Source organism: Lepidochelys olivacea (assembly GCF_965140295.1).
Source record: "Lepidochelys olivacea isolate rLepOli2 genome assembly, chromosome: 7".
Taxonomy (NCBI): domain Eukaryota; kingdom Metazoa; phylum Chordata; order Testudines; family Cheloniidae; genus Lepidochelys; species Lepidochelys olivacea.
Window position 1 is genome coordinate 103531095 of NC_140417.1, and position 17429 is coordinate 103548523.

General features: G+C 43.9%; 1 long non-coding RNA gene across 3 annotated transcripts in view; it reads right to left on the reverse strand.

The window, feature by feature from the left end:
* The window catches only part of LOC311524005, a 35120-nt gene that overhangs the window by 4361 nt on the left and 13330 nt on the right, over window positions 1-17429 (reverse strand). The window lies entirely within an intron of this gene.

The following is a 17429-nucleotide window of genomic DNA, read 5'->3' on the forward strand; positions in this document are numbered from 1 at the left end:
GGGTTTACAAGACCTAGGAAAATTATGTTTCCAAAGTATTCTACTCATTGATTTCCTGGGAGTAAAATCCTAGAAAAATGAATATCATTATTTGTTATGCGTAGAAACTAGCTGAAATGGCGTTACCACAGTCATATGAGTAGCAGTTTTAAATTAATGGTTAACGTACCAAAAGGGACCAATATTTTAGTGCTCTGAAGGGAGTTCATTCCTGTTTATGTAGTGAACCCAAATAGCAGGGTTACCTTGTAGAAAGCAATATTTAGAACCTCAGTAATAATACTTTTTACATGTTCTTCACTATTACATATAATTCTGCTTGCTTATATGAGCATAAAGTATTTAAAGAAATAGCATATTAAGAAGTGGCGCAGACCCAGGCAATGTTTTCCACCAAGAAATAAGTGTGTGTAAAGATTACATAATTAAAAACATCTGTAATGTTTCCTCCAACAATATTTAAATCTTTATTTGTACATTTTGGAAGTCAAATCTACCAATTTTCAAATCAAATGGAATAAACAAATATAATAATCCAAATGCGATTTTTATATTCTTATTTCAGAGCATTTATAAAATCATGGCTTAGTATTAATAAAGAAGTCTTCATTGTGCCATAAATTCTACTGTGAGAACAAACTATATAATAGGATTATTATACATTGGGCAAAATTCTCATTTTATGTATACCAATGTAAATCAGAAGTAACTCCATTAACCTCAGTGGAGTAAATTGCTGATTTGTATTCATGTGAAGGAGATCAGAATTTGACCCTTAGCTTCTAAACTCCTAATTTAGATTGAGATTTAGGACTAGATTTTTTTAAAAAGCATCCTCCCTTTTCGCAAGAGCATTTATTTGTATAGGCCATTTAGATATCCTCCAGCCTTGCTCATGTGGAACAATAGTAAATTAGTTCACAAGCAGTCTCATTGCAATCTATGGAACTAACTGAAGTAAGTTACTACTCATTGTGAGAAAGGGTAAAGGAATCTGGTCTTCAATGCACCCATGTGCTTGGTCTCCCACTGACTGAATCCCACATAAAATATCTTTCAAAATTGTTCTTTCCTAGTTTTCTCAGGTCAATTCCATTCAGGGAGTTTCCAAGGATGAAATCCTAATCGTATTGAAGTCAATGGCAAAATTTCCATTAACTTTCTAGGTTTGAAATTCCGATCCTATTATTTTTCACCCTTATGATCATACAGTCTTAAATACACTGCTCTGTGATTTCTTGGTTTGACTTTGTGCCCCCCCACCATGGAGTTATATTTGCCCTGGTTCTCATGGGAGACTTCAATCACCCTGATATCCGCTGGGAGAGCAATACAGCGGTACACAGACAATCCAGGAAGTTTTTGGAAAGTTTAGGGGACAATTTCCTGGTGCAAGTGCTGGAGGAACCAACTAGGGGCAGAGCTGTTCTCGCCCTGCTGCTCCCAAACAGGGAAGAATTAGTAGGGGAAGCTAAAGTGGATGGGAACCTGGGAGGCAGTGACCATGAGATGGTCGAGTTCAGGATCCTGACACAGGGAAGAAAGGAGAGCAGCAGAATACAGACCCTGGACTTCAGAAAAGCAGACTTTGACTCCCTCAGGTAACTGATGAGCAGGATCCCCTGGGAGAATAACATGAGGGGGAAAGGAGTCCAGGAGAGCTGGCTGTATTTTAAAGAATCCTTATTGAGGTTACAGGGACAAACCATCCCGATGTGTAGAAAGAATAGTAAATATGGCAGGCGACCAGCTTGGCTTAACAGTGAAATCCTTGCTGATCTTGAACACAAAAAAAAGCTTACAAGAAGTGGAAAATTGGACAAATGACCAGGGAAGAGTATAAAAATATTGCTCGGGCATGCAGGAGTGAAATCAGGAAGGCCAAATCACACCTGGAGTTGCAGCTAGCAAGATATCTTAAGAGTAACAAGAAGGGTTTCTTCAGGTATGTTAGCAACAAGAAGAAAGTCAAGGAAAGTGTGGGCCCCTTACTGAATGAGGGAGGCAACCTAGTGACAGAGGATGTGGAAAAAGCTAATGTACTCAATGCTTTTTTTGCCTCTGTCTTCACGAACAAGGTCAGCTCCCAGACTACTGCACTCGGCAGCACAGCATAGGGAGGAGGTGACCAGCCCTCTGTGGAGAAAGAAGTGGTTCGGGACTATTTAGAAAAGCTGGACGAGCACAAGTCCATGGGGCTGGATGCACTGCAGTGTGCTAAAGGATGCTGCCGAGAGTGCTAAAGGAGTTGGAGGATGTGATTGCAGAGCCATTGGCCATTATCTCTGAAAACTCATGGCGATCGGGGGAAGTTCCGGATGACTGGAAAAAGGCTAATGTAGTGCCCATCTTTAAAAAAGGGAAGAAGGAGGATCCTGGGAACTACAGGCCAGTCAGCCTCATCTCAGTCCCTAGAAAAATCATGGAGCAGGTCCTCAAGGAATCAATTCTGAAGCACTTAGAGGAGAGGAAAGTGATCAGGAACAGTCAGCATGGATTCACCAAGGGCAAGTCATACCTGACTAATCTAATTACCTTCTATGATGAGATAACTGGCTCTGTGGATGAGGGGAAAGCAGTGGACGTGTTGTTCCTTGACTTTAGCAAAGTTTTTGACACGGTCTCCCACAGTATTCTTGCCAGCAAGTTAAAGAAGTATGGGCTGGATGAATGGACGATAAGGTGGGTAGAAAGTTGGCTAGATTGTCGGACTCAACGGGTAGTGATCAATGGCTCCATGTCTAGTTGGCAGCCGGTATCAAGTGGAGCGCCCAAGGGTCGGTCCTCGGGCCCGTTTTGTTCAATATCTTCATAAATGATTTGGAGGATGGTGTGGATTGCAGCCTCAGCAAGTTTGCAGATGACACTAAACTGGGAGGAGAGATAGATACGCTGGAGGGTAGGGATAGGATGCAGAGGGCCCTAGACAAATTAGAGGATTGGGCCAAAAGAAATCTGATGAGTGCAAGGACAAGTGCAGAGTCCTGTACTTAGGACGGAAGAATCCTATGCACCGCTACAGACTAGGGACTGAATGGCTCGGCAGCAGTTCTGCAGAGAAGGACCTAGGGGTGACAGTGGACGAAAAGCTGGATATGAGTCAACAGTGTGCCCTTGTTGCCAAGAAGGCCAATGGCATTTTGGGGTGTATAAGTAGGGGCATTGCCAGCAGATCGAGGGACTTGATCATTCCCCTCTATTCGCCATTGGTGAGGCCTCATTTGGAGTACTGTGTCCAGTTTTGGGCCACACACTACAAGAAGGATGTGGAAAAATTGGAAAGAGTCCAGTGAAGGGCAACAAAAATGATTAGGGGACTGGAACATATGACTTATGAGGGGAGGCTGAGGGAACTGGGATTTTTTAGTCTGCAGAAGAGAAGAATGAGGGGGGATTTGATAGCTGTTTTCAACTACCTGAAAGGGGGTTCCAAAGAGGATGGATCTAGACTGTTCTCAGTGGTAGCTGATGACAGAACAAGGAGTAATGGTCTCAAGTTGCAGTGGGGGAGGTTTAGGTTGGATATTAGGAAAAACTTTTCACTAGGAGGGTGGTGAAACACTGGAATGTGTTACCTAAGGAGGTGGTGGAATCTCCTTCCTTAGATATTTTTAAGGTCAGGCTTGACAAAGCCCTGGCTGGGATGATTTAGTTGGGGATTGGTCCTGCTTTGAGCAGGGGGTTGAACGAGATGACCTCCTGAGGTCCCTTCCAACCCTGATATTCTATGATTCTATGATATGAAGCCGTGCTTTAAGACAACAAAAATTCTCTCTGTGGCAGACCTAATTTCTCATTCTAATCTTGTGAGAACAGAATATCCTACATTATATCCAAACAGTTCTGACACTCATTTCAGTTTTACAGTCAGGTTATTGTAATAAGTCATAGGCCTTCAGGGAAAAATGCTACTTGATAAAATTTCAAACCACCTGAAAAAGCTGTATAGGTTTAGAGTCTTTGTAACCAAAGAATAAAGTTTAGAATTACTGCCAAAGTTTGCACAATTCCATTTTAAATTTGCACCTGCTTTACAATAAAAGAGAAATTTTGCCATTTGATATTATTCAACATGGAAAATTCACAGGCCTGATTCTGATGTCAGTAGTTATATACTACTATAGTTCCACTGACTTAAATAGAATTAACCCAGTCACACCGGTGCCTAAGTCTGTATGCCCAAACCCTTATAACTTAAGTAAGGACACTCATTTCATCGCTGAATATTAGATATTACGATTTGTTCCTCAGTTTTGACTAGGCCAGACCAATTTCTGTGTATAACTTAATCCATCTTTTTAGTCCTAATATGTGAGCTCCAGCAGAACAATATTGTGCCCTCTGCCAGTTGGCAGATAGAAGTCCCTGGTTCACAGTTGATGCATAGAGTTTTACAGGGATCCCCAGGGTCTGATATCTACATAATAGTTCACCAAAGGGTGGCATGTGATGTTCCTACCACAAGCCAGAGTTCCACTGGTCATCATAATTATTGCAAGATGTTTGTACAAGAAATAGTTTGAGATATGCAAAATATTATGTTCCAAAACTGTTGAAGTAAAGTTTGTCACCTAAATTGAGGCAAGCATGAGGGCTAACTCAGTCAGCACACAGAACAATGGACATCTGTGGAGACAGGCTATGCTTATAGGCTGGGACAAGTATGGGCCAGAGGATTTACAGAGACAAAGGAACCACAAGGGTAAGTCTTTGAAGAGCGGACCTCCTGAGGTAAGAAACAATAGTATGTAATTGCATTTTTTTTTTATTTTTTATTTTTAAAAAAGAGGGAGGACAAGATTTTATCCTTCACTGAGGATTAAATAGGGTTGTCAACTTCCTACTCACACAAAAATGAACACCCTTGTCCTGGATCTGCCCCCCCCCCTTCTCCGAGGCCCCACCCCTGCTCACTCTATCCCCCCTCCCTCTGTCGCTTGCTCTCCCCACCCTCACTCACTGATTTTCACTGGGCTGACTCAGGGGCTTGGGGTGTGTGTGGGGGGGTGAGGGCTCCGGCTGGGGGCACAGCCAAGAATGAAGAATTTGGGGTGTAGGAGGGGGTTCTGGGCTGGAGGGTGGATCTGAAGCATTTTGGAGCATGGGAGGGGGCTCTGGGCTGAGGCAAGGGGTATGGGCAGTGGGTGTAGGTTCTGGGATGGGGCAGAGAGTTGGGGTGTGGGCTCCGGCTGTGGGTGCGGGATTTGGAGTGCAGGAGGGAGCTCCGGGCTGGGGTAGGGGGTTGTGGTGTGGGGGAGGGATGAGGGTGCCAGCTGGGGATGAGGGTTTAGGAGGGTGCTCCATGCTGGGATTGAGGGGTTTGGAGTCTGGGAGGTGGCTCCGGGCTGGGGAAGGGGGTTAGGGTGCAGGGGTGTGAGAGTGCTCCTGCTGGGGGTTTGGGCTCAGGAGGGGGTTTGGGATGGGGAGTTTGGGGTGAAGGAGGGTGCTCTGGGCTGGTGTGTTCGGAGGGCAGGAGGGGGAAATCAGGGCTGAGGCAGGGGGTAAGGAGTGCAGGCTCCATGCAGGCGGCTCCAGGAAGTCGGGGCATGTCCCCTCTCTTGTTCCTACAGGAAGGCACGTCCAGGCGGCTCTGTGTGCTGCCCTGTCCGCAGGCGCCACCCCCGCAGCTCCCATTGGCTATGGTTTGGGCAATGGGAGCTGCAGAGCTGGTGCTTGGGGTGGGGGCAGCGCGCGAAGCCCCCTGGATGCCCCACACGTAGGAGCTGGAGGGACGACATGCCGCTGCTTCCAGGAGCCTTGCGGAACCATGGCAGGCAGAGAGCCTGCCTTAACCCCGCTGCACCGCCAACTGGACCTTTAACAGCCCTGTCAGCGGTGCTGACTAGAGCCGCCAGGGTTGGTTTTCAACTGGGTGTTCTGGTCAAACACTGGACACCTGGCAACCCTATTGAGGAAGCATGCTGATAGCATGGTTGTCTCATGAAAAGAGGGTCCACACAATGGCTGTAAAGCACTGGTGAGCACTACTTTATTTGACATGACTGTACCTTGTTAATTAAGTCAAGGCTCCAGAATGCATGTTATGATTTTATATGTAACTGTTTCCATTACTTCTGCTTGCTATTACTTGAATCTCTATGCTTTGTTAAATAACCCTATGTTTGATTTTATTAAGTGCAGCGCGGTAAGCGAAGTGGTGAGCTGAGGTGGAACTGGTAAGCTACGGTGTACCTTTTCTTTGGAAAGAGTGAATCTGTCAATACTGTTAGTGTCCAGTGGACCAGGGGCCGGACGTTCCAGGGAGACCCTCAGAGGGCTTGGGAGTTGGTGTGTACCTATTGCTAACCTGTAGCGAGACAGTGGCGCCTGCACAGACCTAGAGGGAAGGGCTTGCGTTGCCCATGGCTGGTGGAGTTGGGGAGTTGACCCCCAGGAGATACGGACAAGGCTTCCTCACACTAAGGGCAGGTGGTAGTGCAGTGTCTCACAAGAGTGGGTACCCCTAGGAAGTGTCACAGTGGCGTTTGCAGTACCTGAACCCCATTTGCCGGTTAACCAAGGGTCACGCTCCAAGAACTTATCTACCCAATAAGATAGATATAGATTCAAACGTGAGAAGGCTGGAAACAGGAAAAGAAAAAGATGATGATTTGTTATTTTCTGTTTATTTTGGGTAAGGGAAATAAAACAAGGAAAGGACAGGATGAGTAAGCTGGAGACCTGTGCTAAATATATACCAAATTGCATTTGGAAAAACTATATAGACTGTGGCTTGGAAACTTCAGGGGAAATGGGAGAGGGGATCAGAGCATTACTCATAGACTATGATGAGCATCAGGAAAAAACCTGTTTAATCTACTGGTAGTATCGGAGGCCGAAGAGGATGCAGGCTCAGGAAACTAGCCTGGTATAGATTCCAATGCTGCAGCCATGCGGTTAGAGTTGGGCAGAATTCAGCTCCAAAATCTGGAAATTGTGGAGAGAGGTAGAGAGCAGGAAGCAAAAGAGAAAGCCCAGAAAAGGGAGATGCTAGCGGAGAAGTAAAAAGTGGGAGGCAGAGAAAGCAATGCAAGAGGAGGCCTATCAAGGATTACTGGAACTGGAAGACTGAAAGTTCAAAGCCTGAAGAAAAATGAAATCTTGAATCAGAGGAGTGAATGTGGTGGCAGAAGCCCAAGAAAGGGAGATGTATTGCATCAATGAATATCTGACCACCTTTAAAAGCGTATGCAGGATATACACAATCCCTGATGACCAGAGAATGACTGTCTTACTTCAAAACTGACTGGTAAAACTTTACAAGTGTTTCATGACATGGATATAAATTATGCTATGTTGTGTGATCTGTTTAAGGGGTCTGTGTTAAAAAGGTTTCAAATTATTTCAGAGACATATTGCCTGACATTTAGAAACTTAAAAAAAACACTTGATTAGTCACAGGAAAATAGGTTTATAAAATGGGGGATTATTTGAGAAAAGAGATACAAAGTAAAGAAGCAGAAAATTTTGACAAGTTGGTCGATCTGTTTGCTCCAGGAGCAGTTCTTTGATGTCTGCTCTGATGAGGTGAGAACAACAGTGTAGGGAAAGTCCTCACAACTGTGGAAGAGGCAGTTGATACCACTGACTTATACCTGCAAGTGAGACCATTCATAGAGTGCAGGTCCCAAAGAGAAGAGAAAAACCTTGGCAGAAAAGGGTGTCCCTGGTTTGTTCTTGGGGAAAAGGAGGAAGGGGAGGGGACTAAGAGCACACCACTCCAATACCAATTCCTTACTGGTAACCCTAATTATCAGACTGCAGTCCCTGGGGAGGGCCCAAGAAAGTGCTTATTATGTGGGTCCCTTGACCACATGAAGAAACAATGTCCTAGGTATGGGGTATGCAAATACAATGCCCTATCCATTGAGGTTAATGTAGCTAACCTTGAGTCAAAGACTTCAGTGATGGCAGAGAGGGCTTAGTTGACCTCCTGGAGGTAGAATTTATCAAAGAGGCCAAGGTAAATGGTAAAGTGTGCCTGGGGTGGAGACACACTGATGCGCAGATCTCTAGTCGAGAGAGGTGATTAATGAGATTGATATGCTCCCAAGGGAAGAGGTAAAACTCCTTTGCGTGGGGCAATTTTGAACCATGGTGCTTTCAGGCAGCATTGAATTAGAGTCGGAAGATTTAAGGGGTACTTTGAATGTGGAGATTCTTAAGAATTTATCATGTGATATATTGATGGGAAATGACTTCAGTCCCCAGAGCTGTTAGCATTGTGACCCATAGCAAGAGGGAATATGTCCAAAACTTCCCAGAAGTAAGGTCTGGGGAGAAAGAGGCAGCTGCAAGAGGAGAGGAGTCCTCTGCAACTTTATCAACAGAAAGCGGCAATAAGAGACGAAGGAGGCGGTGGCCCCCTTACTTGAGACAGCTCTCAGCACAAGCAAAAGCCAAATGGAGTTTGCTTCAGAACAAAGTGCAGACACCTCCTTGGAGAGCATAAGGGAGGCTACCCCAGCAATGCCTCGGAGAAAGATACCACAAGGGGAGGTTCTTTACAGATGAGGGAAGGATTTACATGGAGCTCCTGGTTTGGAAGAACAGAAGCTTCATGCTGAGTTAATGATACTAGCCCTTTTGCTGGTCACTTGGGGATGAAGAGGGCATATGAAAGGCTAAAGAAAGATGTATGTTGGCCCAATATTCAAAATGAGGTAAAGGAATACTGCAAGCCTTGTAACTTATGTCAAAAGCAAAAAAAGTATATAGGTCTCTGCAAGGCTCCTTTGCATCCTTTACTATTAGTCAAGGAAGCATTTATCAGGGTTGCTATGGATATCATAGGCCATTACCCAGGCCAGCCCAAAGAGGAAAAAGATTTATATTAGAGGTGGTGGATTTTTCCAACAGATATCCAGAGGCCGTTTCTCTGTCAAACGTGGAAGCGGAAACAGTTGTTAAAGCACCTTTTTCTATATTCAGCACGGTAGGTTTTCCAAAGGAGATCTTATCGGATTGTGGGTCAAATGTCACATTTCAGCTATTTAGTGAGTTGTGGAGGGTAAAATCTGTCCTATATCACCCAGAAAGAAATAGATTATTTGAGATGTTCAATTGGACCCTAACATTTCTGCTGAGAATGCATGCAAGCAAGAGGGGAAGTGACTGGGATATAATGTTACCCTATCTGTTGTTTGCTTACTGGGAGGTGCTCCAAGAGTCCACCAGTTTTGCCCCATTTCGCATCCTCTATGGGAGAAAGGTCAGAAGTCTCCTGAATTGCTTAAGGGACTCCTGGGAGGGTGGCACTGAAGCAGAGGGGAAAGCCATTTAAACAGGATATGCTGAGCAGAGGACAGAGTCAGCCCCTTCTATTGATTTGATGACTGAATGTCATAATGATACCCCCGTAGAGAGCATGGATTTATATGAAATGTTAACCTGGACTGAGGAGAGAGATGATGGCTGTGCTGAAAAGTCACCCTTAGATATTTTCCAGCAGGTCAGGCTCACAAAATAATCCTAAATGGTCCATAACATTTCCGGCTTACAGCCTTTGCACCCAGAAAAGCACACCAAACAACTGATAAAATGATGCAGCAAGTTTGTAAGGAAATAGCAAGCATGCTGGACATGAGAATAATTACAGAGTCAAAACAATCCCAGGGTTTCTCCAGTAGCTATAGTCCCCAAAAAGGACAGGACCATAAGATTTTGTATTAATTACAGAAAGCTTAACATTGGCACAGTTCCTGATGCATACCTTATGTCCAGAATCAATTATGTGCTAGATGCTTTAGGCAGGGCAAAGTTCCTAAGCACCCTGGATTTAATAAAAGGGTATTAGAAATCCCCTTAGACAGTGAAGCACAAAAAAATAATCCACCTTCATTACTAATTCAATGCTTTGAGTTTAAAGTGTTACCTTTTGGATTAATTAATGCAGGAGATACATTTCAGAGGCTGGTTAATCAAATATTAGTCAGGTTATAGGACTTTGTTCAGGCCAGCATTGATGATATTGTAATCTTTAGCAGTGCCTGGCAAGATCAGAAGGATCATGTGGAGATGGAACCAACGAGACTCAGAAATAGAGTAAGTGTAAATAGGAGGGAAAACTCCTTAATCTATGTCACTGGGTAGGAAGAAGCTAGATTTGCCCAGATCCACTGAAAGTAGAATCCACTGTTAACTAGTCTGTACCCCCAACCAAAGTGCAAATCCAGTCTTTGCTATCCTGAGCATTTCTGCCTTCTCTTCCTTTGCTGAACTCTCTCCTTTAGAGCAGGCCTCCTTTCCTCTATTGGCTGCAGCTGTGGGTGCCTGCCTCCTTGCTTGGCAGCTGTATGGAGGTGTGGTCTGTAAACAGGAGAGGCTTTCCTCCCCCTTCTGTCTATGCTCAGTTTGGGGTTTGTAGACACCATTAGAAGCCCTCTTCAAAAAGATCTTCTGACAAAGGTGGTGTCATAACCGTACAGCTAAGGGTAGCCTAGAATTCCTCCTTACCTGTAAGGGGTTAAGAAGCTCAAATAACCTGGTTGGCACCTGACCAAAAGGACCAATGGGGAAAGAAGATACTTTCAAATCTGGGCAGAGGGAAGGCTTTGTTTGTGCTCTTTGTGTGTTCTCTGGGGAAGCAGAGAAGCATCAGAGCAGAAAACTCCTTCTTCTAAAATCATTCTAAAATGAGTCTGAATATTGCAAAAAGAGTAAGTAAATAAGGCAAGGCATGTTAGATTATCTTTTGTTTTTAGCTTGTGAATTTTCCCTGTGCTAAGAGGCAAGTTTATCCCTGTTTTTTGCAACTTTAAAGTTTTGTCTAGAGGGGAATCCTCTGTGTTTTGAATCTGATTACCCTATAAAGTTACCTTCCATCCTGATTTTACAGAGGTGCTTCTTTTAATTTTTTTTCTTTATAATAAAGTTCTGTTTTTTTTTAAGAATCTGGTTTACCTAACTGGTTGGTATATTATTCTCAAGCCTCCCCAGGAAAGGGGGTGAAGGGGCTTGGGGGAGGATATTTTAGGGAACAGGAACTCCAAGTGGTCCTTTTCCTGAATCTTTGTCTAACTCACTTGGTGGTGGCAACAGTACCCATCCAAGGATAAGGAAGGATTTATGCCTTGGGGAAGTTTTTAACCTAATCTGGTAGAAATAAGATTAGTGCATCTTTCATGCAGGTCCCCACATCTGTACCCTAGAGTTCAGAGTGGGAAGGGAATCCTGACAGATGGTTTGGTCTACAGCCTGTTGGGGGGGCTTTAATAAAGTGAAAAGAATTCTGTCAGAGAAACTGGTCCTAGGCAGTCCAAACTTTGATAAGGTATTTGAACTCTGTACTAGTGCCTCTAAAGCAGGCCTGGGGGCCATGTTAATGCAAGCAGGCAAAGGCAATAAAAAGCATCCTATTGCTTTCTTAAGTAAAAAAAAAGTGATTCCCACTGAACAACATTACTCTACAATAGAAAGAGAATGCTATGCACTTGTGTGGTCCATCAGGCATGTAAGGTCTTACCTATTCAATAGGAAGCTCAGAGTCTTAACAGACCACTTTCCACTGGTTTTTAATTTTCACATTATTCAGAAAGGGGACAAAATTAAGGCTGCACGATGTTTTAGGTTTGCAGGATATAAAGGCTCTCAATGATGTTGGCACCAACAGTTTTATCTGAAAAGAATACATCAGTAAGGGCCAAAATCATGACACCACAGGACACCAAGGGTTATGGTATTCTGGGCATGTATTTTAAACTAATAATTTCTTGTATGTGTCTGTGCAAGACAATAGTTACTTACTAGAATTTACTTAGCTGGTCTGATATACCAGTAGACTCTCTGCATAAAAGGACTTGCTATTAATTTTGTTGCTTACTTGAGTATCTGCGATTTGGTTACATTAGTCTAATGAATTCTGCTATGGAATCAATTTACAAGCAAAACAAAATGGCAAAGGGGGAGAATCTTTCTGGTGACTCTGTTCATAGCAAGCTGTTCCATGCTACATCATCAGTAGTCACAGGAACACCAGGGCTGAAGATCAGCAAGCTTGCATAAAGATGTTTGACCTCTATGACTTCAATAACAAATAAAACCTTCCACTTATTCTGATAGAGTGGGTAATCGTGTGTTCAAATGGATTTCCCACCTACTTGTTCACTGGTAGAATAGATAGTTACACACGTATCTCAATGTACAATACGTCATCTCTCATGTAATGTATCAAGTTATGTGACATGAGTCTATATAAGAGAGACAAGATTGGTTCGTTAAAAGATATTGCCTCATTCACCTTGTCCCTCTCATATCCTGCGACCAACACGGCTACAACAACACTGCAAATAAGCCTGCATCGTTCACTACTCAATAAGCTTTTTGTTGACTTCTCTTCAGGCAGATTGAATGCTTTTGAGGTGGGTTTTTTCCTCTGTTGCTCTCTGTCTTGACTTGTTTGTGATTTATAAACAGACCAGGAGGTTTCTCAGATAGCAGCCACCCTTAGAAGTGATTGGTTTAAATATTAAATGCTATTGTCACATTTGGCATTCTTCAGTTTGAAAACTGACAAAATAAGATGCAAGAGCTATGCTTTAGTGTTTGGTACAAGGGAAAAAATCAACATAAAATTAGACATGCAAAATCTGTCAGCTATATTCCTATTTATGGACAAGCAAAAACTAAGAATCCAAATTCTGCCCTTTGACATAAATATGCAACTATCATTAAAATTACTGGGAGCTGATTGAGAAAGTTGAGGAAACAACTATAGGGTCATCCATTTTGGATCTGGCTTTGATCAACAGGGATGAATTAGTTGCAAATATAAACGTAGTTGGGAACTTGGGAGGAAATCATCATAATCTGATAGAATTAAAGATCCAATGGAAAGGAGGACATGAGAACAGCAAAACAAGGACACCTCACTTCAGAAAGGCAGATTTCAAATGGCTCAGAGAAATAGTAGGCAACGGCCCACAGAAAGACCAATTAGGGAAAAAAGGCGTAGAAGGGGACTGGCAGTTCTTAAAAGATGTAATGCTATAGGCTCTAAATCATGCTATTTCGACATAGAGGAAAGATAAGAAGAGCCACAGGAGGCCAATGTGTCTGCACAAAGAGCTTTTTAGCTATCTAAAAAACAAAAGGGATACATACAGGAAATGAAAGGAGGAGTATGTCACCAAGGAAGTATACATGGGAATAGCGTGAGTGTGTGGGGACAAAATCAGGAAAGCCAGGGCATGGAATGAGTTACAGCTGGCAAGAAATGTTAGAGACAAGATGAAGGGGTTCCTCTAGGGTTGCCAACTTTCTAATGGCACAAACCCAAACACCCTAGCCCTGCCCCTGCCCTGCCCCTTCTCCCAGGCCCTGTCCCCGCTCACTCCAGTTCCACTCCCTCCACCTCTCGCTCTCCCCTACCCTCATACACTTTAACCAGACTGGGGTAGGAGGTTGCGGTGTGGGCTGGAGGGTGGGGCTGAGGGATTCGGAGTGTAGAAGGTGGCTCTGGAATAAGCCCAGGGAAGGGGGTTGGGGTTCAGGAGGGGCTCTGGGCTTTGGGATGGAGTTTGAATGTGGGAGGGGGCTCCGGGTTGAGCCTGGGGCAGGTGGTTGGAGTGCAGGAGGGGGTGTGGGCTCTGGGAGGGAGTTTGGGTGCAGGGGGTTGGGGTGCAGAAGAGGGTGAGGGTGGGTGGTGCTTACCTTGGGTGGCTCCCAAAAGCGACTGGCACCGGTTCCTAGGTGGGCGGGAGGGGCGAGGGAGCGCCGCACATTGCCCCTGCCCGCAGGCACAGCCTCCGCAGCTCCCATTGGCTGCAGTTCCTGGCTAATGGGAGCTGTGGAGGCAGCGCTCGGGGTGGGGGAAGCACATGGAGATTCCTTGGTCCCCCCACAGGGGCTGCAGGGATGGTGCCAGCTACTTATGGGAGTGGCACGGGCAAGGGCAGGCAGGAAGTCTGCCTTAGCTCTGCTGGGCTGCTAGACTGTTAGCGCCCAAAATCTCCTGGTTTGGCTGCAGTAGCCTCCAGGAAATAAGGCTGATTCCGGGAGACTCCCAGCAAAACGGGGTTGGCAACCCTAGGTTCTTCAAATATGTCAGAGAAAAAGAAAGATCAAGGATGTTGTGAGTCTGCTGCTCAAGGGAGAAGGTGAACTGGTAACAGAGGATGGTAGGAAAGCAGAACTGCTCAATTCTTCTTTGTTTCAGTCTTCTCACAAAAAATAACATATAACTGGATAACTAGTGAAGTTACCATCGACAATAAAGGGGAAGGGATGCAGATTGGGATAAGTAAAAAACATGTCAGAGATCTTCTGACCAATTTGAATGAATTCAAATCAGCAGGACTGGATGCTATTCCCCTAAGGGTACAGAAGGAATTAGCTGAAGAAATCTCAGAGACTCTGGCAATAATATTTACAAACTCATGGATGATATGAGAGGTCCCAAAAGACTGGAAAAGAGCGACCATAGTGTCCATCTTTAAAAAGGGGGGAAAGGAGGAGCTGGGGAACTATAGACTAGTCTGCCTGACTTCCATACCTGGAAAGCTACTAGAGCAATGAATAAAACATTCAATTTGTGAATACGTGGAGGATGAAGGGGTGATTGCTAGCAGCCAGCATGGATTTACCAAGAACAAATCATGCCAAACCAGCTTGATTTCCTTCTTTGATGGGGTAACTGATTTGGTGGATTGGGGAATGCAGTAGACATAGTATACCTGGACTTCACCAAGGCTTTTGACACAGTCCCATTGGCCATTCTGATAAGTAAGCTGGAGAAATGCGGGCTTGACAGAGCTACCAATGAGCGGATACATAATTGGTTAAACAACTGCAAACAAAGAGTAACTATTAATGGAATGATGTCGGATTGGAGGGAGGTCTCAAGTGGGGTTCCACAGGGAGCTGTTCTATGTCTGGTGTTGTTTAACATCTTTATTAATGACCTGGATATAGGTATAGAGAGGTTACTGATCAAGTTTTCAAATGAGATAAAGCTAGGGTAGGGTTGCCAATACTGTGGAGAATAGAGCTAAAATTTAGAGGAATCTTGATAAATTGGAGAACTGGGCTATAGACAACAAAATTAAATTCAACAAAGACAAATGTAAGGAGCTACACTTAAGGAAGAAAAACCAAATGCACAAATACAGAATGGCGGAAAACTGGCTTGGCAGCAGCACTGCTGAGAAGGATCTGGGAGTTGTGGTGGATCACAGCCTCAACATGAGTCAGCAAAGCAATGCTGTTGCAAAAAAAGCAAATGCAATTTTAGGTTGCATTAACAGAGGCATAGCATGCAAGTCACGGGAGGTGATAGTACTGCTCTATTCAGCACCCGTTAGGCCTCAGCTGGAGTACTGTGTCCAATTTTGGTCACTAATGTACAGAAAGGATGTAGAGAAACTGGAAAGGATCCGGAGGCAAGCAACAAAAATGATCAAAGGGATGGAATGAAAGTCATATGAGCAAAGGCTGAAGGAACTGGGGATGTTTAGTTTGGAAAAGAGGAGATTAAGTGGGGACATGATAGCAGTCTTCAAACACTTGAAAGGCTGCCTTAAAAAAAGATAAGAGTAAAGTTGTTCTCTTTTGCCACAGAGGGCAGGACAAGCAGCAACGGGTTCAAACTACAGCATAGCAGATTTAGATTAAATCTCATGAAAAACTTCCTAACTGTAAGAACGATAGCACAATAGAACAGACCGACTCAGGAGATTGTGAAAGCTTGTTCACTGGAGGTTTTCAAAAGGAGGCTGGATAGCCATCTGTCTTGGATAGTTTTAGATGCAACAAATTCTGCATCTTGACAGGAGGTTAGACTAGATGACCCTTGTAGTTCCTTCTGACCCTATAATTCTGAAATTTGGCCATACGGGACTATTTTCCTGATGGGCAAGGGATTGTCACATGCCACTACTCCTGGTTAGTGTTACCAGGCCAAATTCTGCTCTCAGTGAAGCCTCAGTGCATCCATGTCCCTGAGAGTATGATTTAGCCCAAAGAGTGTCACTTGTACAAATAGCCTTCATATTGATGGGAGAATATACATATTTAATATTGAAATAATTGTTTCTATGAGTCCTGCAAAATATTTTTAGAGTATGGTGCATAAGAGACGATAGGATTTCGCTTCATAACACAACCTTGCCTTTTTGTATAGCCTTGACGTTCTTTCTAAAAGAGAGAAGCCTATTTTGGTTGTCTGTCATGGCAGCAATACTAGCTGACAATAGAATCATATTTGATTCCATTTTGTAAGTGAAAATCCTTTACCCACCAAACCTACTGGAAATATTCCATGTTTTAGGAGATCATGACTCCAGCCTCCAGCTCACACCTGCTTGGCTATGACAAGGCTGTTGAAAGAAGTATACCAAGTAGAACCATCTCTTGTTCTATTTTGGAGGAATAACAAATCCTATTTCTCAAGAATCTTGAATCTCTTTTTCACTAGTTCTGTTTGGCTCTTTACCAAAGCTGTAGGAGGTAAAATTGCTTGATATCCATTTTCGATATCCTACAAAATCAGATAATGATGTGTATCATCTGCCTACCAGATGATGAATGAGAAGAGAAGAAGGAAATGTGCCACTGTGCTCATCGTACATGCAATATAAAACACTAAACAGAATTGTTCTAAGGTTAGTATAGTAAAAGCTTTGTTATCCGGCATGTTGGTGGAATGGGGGGTTAGTCAAAAATTCCAGTGAACTAAGAGTTATACTTACAAATGTAGGGAGGGAGTTTGGGTGTGAGAGGGGGTGCGGGGCACAGGCTCTGGGAGGGAGTTTGGGTGCGGGAGGGGGTTTGGGAGAGGGGGCTTGGAGTAGGGGGTTGGGGTGCAGGAAGGGTTTTGGGGTGCCAGATCTGGGCAGCGCTCACCTCCGGCAGCTCCGTGCAAGCGGCGACATGTTTCTGCTGCTCCTAGGCAGAGGTGCAGTCAGGTGGCTCTGTGCACTGCCTCCGCCCACAGGCGCCACCCCGGCAGCTCCCACTGGCCGTGCTAACTGGACTTTTAATGGCCCGGTCAGTGGTGCTGACCAGAGCTGCCAGGGTCCCTTTTTGACTGGGCGTTCCAATCGAAAGTCAGACACACCTGGCAACCCTATTGAAGATTTGTATTGGGAGATATCAGAAATACCAGTTTCTAGAGTTTTCCGGTTGGTAAAGGATAACACAGCTTTTACTGTAACTAGAGAAGCAAAATAAATTACTTGTTCATATCACTGTTTCCCTTATAGGAACAAGAAAAAATGAATCCACTAATTACAGAGGCCTTTTTCAGTTTATAAATTAAGACACATTTATATGAAGAAACTTCATCTTTTAAATATTTTACAATTCTTTTATTGTCAACATTTTACAACAACTGGACATTAATGTGAAATTGAAAAATAATTCCTATGCATTCAGATATTACAGAGATGCTAATAAATGGCCCTGGATTTAATATAATGCTACAATTCACTTTA